This window comes from Stylophora pistillata, chromosome 10 (assembly GCF_964205215.1).
Source record: "Stylophora pistillata chromosome 10, jaStyPist1.2, whole genome shotgun sequence".
Lineage (NCBI taxonomy): Eukaryota > Metazoa > Cnidaria > Anthozoa > Scleractinia > Pocilloporidae > Stylophora > Stylophora pistillata.
The window spans coordinates 12,044,548-12,051,269 of NC_142528.1; the positions used below are offsets into that span (position 1 = coordinate 12,044,548).

The 6,722-nt window shown below is 38.2% G+C and overlaps 1 protein-coding gene and 1 long non-coding RNA gene across 2 annotated transcripts in view; both read right to left on the minus strand.

Annotated features, from left to right (window-relative positions):
• LOC148721831 (52 kDa repressor of the inhibitor of the protein kinase-like) overlaps positions 1-6,716 on the minus strand; it is a 15,193-nt gene extending 8,477 nt beyond the window's left edge. Inside the window, exons 1-2 of the mRNA XM_088736280.1 lie at positions 6,309-6,716; positions 1-392 (exon numbers count right to left, since the gene is read on the minus strand). The exon at positions 1-392 is cut by the window's left edge and continues 1,785 nt beyond it. The gene's annotated coding sequence lies outside the window, so the exon portion shown is untranslated. The remainder of the gene's footprint in view (positions 393-6,308) is intronic.
• On the minus strand, positions 1,434-4,580 carry LOC148721832 (uncharacterized). The gene is made up of 2 exons (XR_015992548.1): positions 4,069-4,580; positions 1,434-3,752 (listed from the first exon to the last, which is right to left on the minus strand). It is a non-coding gene; the product is annotated as an uncharacterized LOC148721832 (long non-coding RNA).
• Positions 6,717-6,722: the final 6 nt, after the last annotated feature.

The window sequence follows — 6,722 nt, forward strand, 5'->3', positions numbered from 1 at the left end:
TGATGCATTGCTTAATACTAGCATTTCCTTTTCTGGCTTCATTACAAGCAATATACTTGGCACAAGTAAAAATACCATGGACAAACGGAATATCCATGTTGGCTCTCCATGCACTATGACAAGAAGCATCATTTTAATTATTGACCTTTAATTCATTTGATTGTTGTTTCAAAAATATTGCAGGAGAAATTAAGCATGATCTAATAGCTAGAAGGTATGTTTCTTCTAACATATTTAAATTGAGAAGCACTTAACTGTAATGTCTTTCCCTTCTTTCATATCATTCAATTGCCTCTTTATATTTTTCTGGGTTTTTCAAAGTTGTTTCATTTGACTATGTGCTGTTCATCCACATCTAAAGGATACAGAATTGTTGTGGCCTCCACAGATGGCTGAGGATAATTAAATCTACGGTCAGTACAACGGAAAGCACTTAGGATAATCTTCCCCCGTCTTGACTATGGATCTAACTTTAGTGAGGCTCAGCTGCAACCCCTCATGGTTCACAGAGTTGAACTGTGTTCCAGGTTCATGGCTGCGGCGAGGAGGACTGAACCTATAAGTTACATCCTTCCTCGTGCCACAGAGGTCCATCATGGTTATTCTTTGTGAGCTGGCAATGCTCAAGTAGACCAGTTTAGGGGGGCCACAGACAGACTTAATAATTTTGTTACCGTCTGTTATCAATAAGATGTATATTAATGCAGTAGCTATGTAATACTGACCCATACTGTACTTCAACCTTAGCTGCGAGAGCATGGAATTAAACGACCAACATCATCATTCTACCTTTGACATTTTCCTACATGCATGAGAATGTTGATGTATTTGTCAGTTGACAAGTTTTAGTAAGTCCAAATTAACAGTGGGATTTTGGCAAGTAATAACTTTATCAATGTATGCTATGACTTTTTATCACCATCAATACCAAATGTTGGTGAGCTTTCAAGCCATATAAAAAATGAATATGAGGTGAACCTCGCTGCTATTCAACTCTGTACAACCAATCAGCAATTCTACCTAATGGTGCTGCATTGCTCAAGAGAAAACTGTGTAGAAACTTAATTTGATAGTCAAACTGTCTGGCACAAGTCACAGGATCACTTTGAATAAATGTATTTTTTCCTGCCAATCAAGATTTTCTAATTCATTATCAGTGTAATATTTTTGTTAACAAGTTGACCAAGTATCCTTAAAAGATGAATCCAATGTTTTTCTGCTAATAAGAAACTATAAAATGAAGAAGCTCAGCCAAGTTGTCTTATCATTGCAATAAGATCCCTTTTAGCTTTCTGAAAATAAGGAGAACCTCTCAACGCCCTGAGGAATTTAAATCCTTCATCATGATGGGTTAATTTTTCTACAGCACCTTACTATTTTAGTTGTCCTGCTTTGATTTATCTGTTATTTCTGTAGCACTTATGTAAAGCAACTTGCAATTTTCCCAGCAAAATTTTTATTTGTAGCTTCTTAGGTTTAAAGAATATGTTCTCTACACACATTCAGCTCTATGGTCTGCATGTCTTAGTTCTGACTTACAGATTTCACTATAATGAACTGGGGTAATTCTAATGTCATTGTCAGGTTTTTTTTTTTTTTTTTTGACCTAAAAATATACCTGGATAAGCTAATTCTTCAGAGAATGTATCTCTAAAAACACTTGGTGGTATGTTACCTTCACCAGGAGCTACATTAAGAACATATTGACATTCACTGTCACCTAAGAAATCCGTTGCAGTTAACATAGTACAAGACACACCAGCAGGTATTTCTGCTTCTCTTCACTCCATACATCTTTTTCATTATTTAAGTGAATTTTTCTGATTGATAAAACTTAATCCATTATCAATAGCCTGTGGAATATCTTCAGGCTGATCATTATCCCAATCATCCAAAATGACATTAGAAGTATTTGCTATCCAGTTTGGATTAAGGGGGCCATCTAGAGAGATTTTTGCAACTGTAGTAACTTTAAAGAAACAAAACTCTTTAACAATCTTATAGAAAACTATGAGATTTTGCTCAGGGCATTACTTCAAAAAGATCTATTCAGGATATTGAAATCAAGATGAAATGATTAAACTATAGTTAATTATTAACTTCTGAACTTCATATCATAAACTAGGGGTTGCTGTCTGCCCCCCATACTTTTTTTCTATAGAATTCATAGAAAATGGTTCAAACTTCTCAGGTACAACTACCATGTATTAAACTGTGATCCTTTGGAGTGGATTCCGGATAGGGTCTTTGGTGCTACCATGGCAACCAAACACTTCCATATAAGGATGTTGATCTAATATCTCCTCAATTATTTAACCCATTAATGGCCGCAGCTTTTGTGGAAAACTGTGTTTTGAAGCTAGTCCAGCAGATTTCGGGTCACTGTTGGGGTTTTAAAAGCTCGAACTTACCAAAAACCACTTGACAGCTCGTGCACTCGACGGCCTTTCGATCCAAATGCAAAATGGCGGCCTGAAAATCTCGGGCACGCACAGAGAGCAAAATTTCGACATAGTTTTTGGGTTGAAAAGTCACACCCCACTTACGACTTCTACTTTTCTCTCTTTCTCCTGCCCTTTTTTTCCCCTCTCCTTGCCTAAAGTTTCTCCTCACTTGCTGGAAATTGAGTAGGCTTCATTTTGGTGTAGAGATTTTTCAGAAACTACTCATTATTTTCAAAGCACATGCTCGGAAAGGTAGGTGGGTAGTGAAACACGATCTTCGTGCAGATTTTCCAGTCAAAGTGACACGGTTTTTTGGCTATTTCTCCAATCTCCTCCACTCAATTGCGCTCATTCTGGTATCGTCTGCAAGATATTTTCAACCCGTTCAAGTACATGCTCGAATTCGTGCTCCAGAGTTAAAATTGATGACGTCACAGGGCGTAGAAAGGGTGTGGGTCCCCATGGGCGCATACGGGCGCACTGGACGTTAATGGGTTAACTAAATCCAATTTTGCTCCATAGGATCACAGCTTACATCAAAAGGATAGCCGGTACCAAATTTCACCAAAATTGGTCATAAAATGAAGTAAAAAAATGGTGGGGGCAGATGGCAACTACCACAAAAGGGCAGTTTTGAGAAAACTGCTGTTAAAGTTGACACAAAGAAAAACTCCTCCTTTAACCAATGCAATATCTATTGAAGGTGATCACAGCATCATTGAGCACCAAAATATCACTCTCCAACAATTTTGAAATGAAAAGAAAAGAAAATTACCTATTTTGAGTCAGTTTTACACTCCTGGAAGCTAAAAATTAAAGGCTCCAGCCTCATACGTTGTGCCCTCTTTGTTAAGTCTCATGATTGGCAGAGAACCCTCTCCTAGACCAAGTTCTATCAAAACTAACTGGTATTTCTCCTATGGCAGTGTCAGAATTTTCCACTCCATCTTCCTCAAGAGCAGTCTTTCTGGCTTCTTCTCTGTTACTCTCTAGTATTTCGCATACAACATCTTCAGCGCTTGAAGCAACACATCCTCATGACTGTACCAAGTCAATTTAAACATTGTGAAGGGCATGTTAAGAACTTTGCGATGTTTTGCAATACCTTCCTTTCCCAGTCTCATTTCATGGGAAGCATATACTAGTCGCCTGTTAATATCCTTTCCCTGACTTGATCTCAGAACTCTATCGGCAACATTGTGACATCTGGCGGCAAAGAATTCTTTCATGGGACAGCTATCGCAAATAGCATACAAGCTACTACTCAGACCAATCTGTCGCATTCATTCTCCACTAACCGGATAGAGGCTAAAGGAAATTAAAAAGATAATCATATTTATTTTTAAGTTTCACATAGCCTAAACAAAAAAGTAACAGTTTAGAAAACTGGCTCAAGAAGGTATGGATGAAAGTTTACATAAATTGACCTGAAGCACAACCTTGGCTGGCTGAGTGAACCCTCTCAACAAACCCTCGAAGACTTTCCATGTGCACAAGCCGATACTCCTCGGCCACTGGCATTTCATGAGAAATATCCTCATCAGATCCACATTCATTGTCACTTTCCTATAGCTTTCTCGAAGAAACAGAGGCACGAGGCTCCGGAATTTGCTCGCTTACGTACCACGCCATCCTCACCAACAAACGTGATCTCCAATCTAGGTCTCTTCGATGCAATTTCCGCGATCTTTCTGTGCTTTGGGATACCTTTGAAAGCCTTTCTTTTCTTACCATTACCACTTTTCTTTATAACTCGTTGTTTTACACCAGATTTATTCCCTTTAGGCATGATTGTTCGATGATAAACAAGCTGAAGTAATTTGAATGGGTTCAGGGAACAACCGAATGATCGATATATCGGCTGCGTGGAGCGTTCACTGAGGAACCAGGCCTTATGATGTTAGTTTAAATACAGGAATCGGATAGAGACCCCTGGAAACGGAATTCGGAGGGCGTTGAATCGAGAAATCTCGAGGAAATGCGTCGATTTGAAATTCTGTTTCCATGGCAACCGATCAACAATGGTGGACGCAGTTGCGGAAATTGCGTTTTTCAAGCTTTTACCGATAAAGTTAACTTAAAAAGACTTCAAAACCTTAAAGTAGATAGGTTAAACCATCGATTTAAGGCAAAACCCAAAAGGTGGTTGGATGACCAAAAATTCGCAAAAATCTGACTAGACGGCCCCCTTAAGTGCAATTACTTTTTCTCTTGTTGTGACATATTTATTAGAAATTGTAACCAGGATTCATCAATATTGCTTTCAATAAACCTCTTGGGATGTTGTCTTCAATATTGAACACCTTGAGCCCCAATATTCAAATGAAACTTAGGATCACCATATGATTGGTGCAAAACAGCTTGAAAAAAACAGTCACCACCACCACTAAAATCATGTGGTCTTAGTCCATTTCTATGTAATACCATTGCTAATAACATTTTGTTTTGAAGAAAAAAAAACCAATGGATTTACTAACAACATTTTCTCCAGGACCAGGGTTCATTTCAATGTCACCCGACAACAAAGCTTCTTATCAGACACAGAATAATGCTTACTTTTAATGTTTTTCCTACAGTTCTCGCATGTATGCAATAACTGTGATTGAATGTAAGCAGTGTGAAAAGAATGCAAATTCCTACGTGAATTAAGTTAGTATACCATGACTTATAATTAGCTGTTAAATTAATTAGCTTAGATGATCTATGAATTGATTTCCCAAGAATCCTTTTCAAACTTTTGCCGAAGTTGTCTTTTTCTAATGGTTTGGATAACTTTTTTGACAGGAATTCTAGATGGTTCTCTGTCTCTGGAATGCACATGTCCATAGATCTTCGATTCCCTACAAGGCTTTCTAACAGTGAGTACGATCGTTGCTTAGTTCTTATTAACCAAGCAGGAGGTCTGTATGGGAGAATCTTGACTGAGGTCACCAGTACAGACCGAACGCAGTGAGGTCTGTACCAGCAAACGAGGTCAAGATTGTCCCATACAGACCGACTTAGCTCGTTTAATAAGATGTTTATCATATGGCTGTGTCTTAAATGCCAATTTTTATATTCTTTGTACCTTTTATTTCTAGACCGGTCTAGATGCCGGTCTAGATGGGAAAATCTAGACTGCTTTCAATATTGATTTGAGCCAATCAAATTTGTGAATTCGGTAGTTCCCAGCCATATAATAATTTAGCTTACAACTAGCACATCACAGTTATCTGGAATTAAATTACTTCACAAGCACTTTTGTTATGAATTCACCACAGCTTTCAATGATATCAACAGTTTCTCGATCACTAAAAGACTTACGCACTGTAGTTTGACAAGTACTTTCTTATTGCAATGTAGGGTTTTGATTTCCAGAGAAAGATTTGTTTATCCCGCAATGGAAAAGACGATCACGTTTTCCCTTAGAGCTTAAGTGCGCAATATTCCTTCGAAGTGGCTCAATTATCCCACACTGAGGCTGAGTATTCCTCAAAAGAGGCTCAATTATCCCACAATGGGCCTCTGTATTCTTCGAGAGGTTCGATTATCCCACAATCGGGCGCGATATTCCACAAAAGAGGCTCAATCATCCACCGCAGAGGCTCAGTAAAGTACAAATTCAAGTGATATTTTCTCATATGAGGCTTAAGAACTTCCAAATTATGGCGTATCGGCAAGTGCACGAGTTTGCTTATGGAGTATCCGCAGGCGTTCATAACGTTTAGGAAGCGTCGTCAAAGCAGGTCGGAATACGATAGAAATTCGTCGTATAAATCAACTTGAAAGCTGAAAAATACTTACGCAGCCTATCATATGATCGATTTCAAACAAAACATCAAAGCTGTGAGAAGTTAATGTTGTAAAATATAAATAAACACTCACCTCAATCAATCTCAGAGAGGGGGTGATACAAAAGTAAACCATTGCACAAAGAAGCGGAGATTTTTCGTTGGTCATCGAGGACCATCGGCAGATCATCATTGATACGAAGTATTCACGAGAGACCACAAGATACATTTCGGTTGTGTTGCTTGGCTCCGAAATACATTCTGTTGTTACTCTTGAGTTACTATCGGAAAACTCAGACAATGCGCAAGCGTAGTAGTCGCAAAAATACCTTAATATTTCATTAGATAATATTATAGACAAGGGAATTACGCATTTAAATTGCACGCGAAAACCGATATCGGTTTTTGAGTGTAATCTAACGGAATTCACGAGTCAAGTATTGGATTTTCCTTGAATCGCATAATTGAATAAAAACAAGGTAAAAAAGAAAACAACATTACTTAAAGT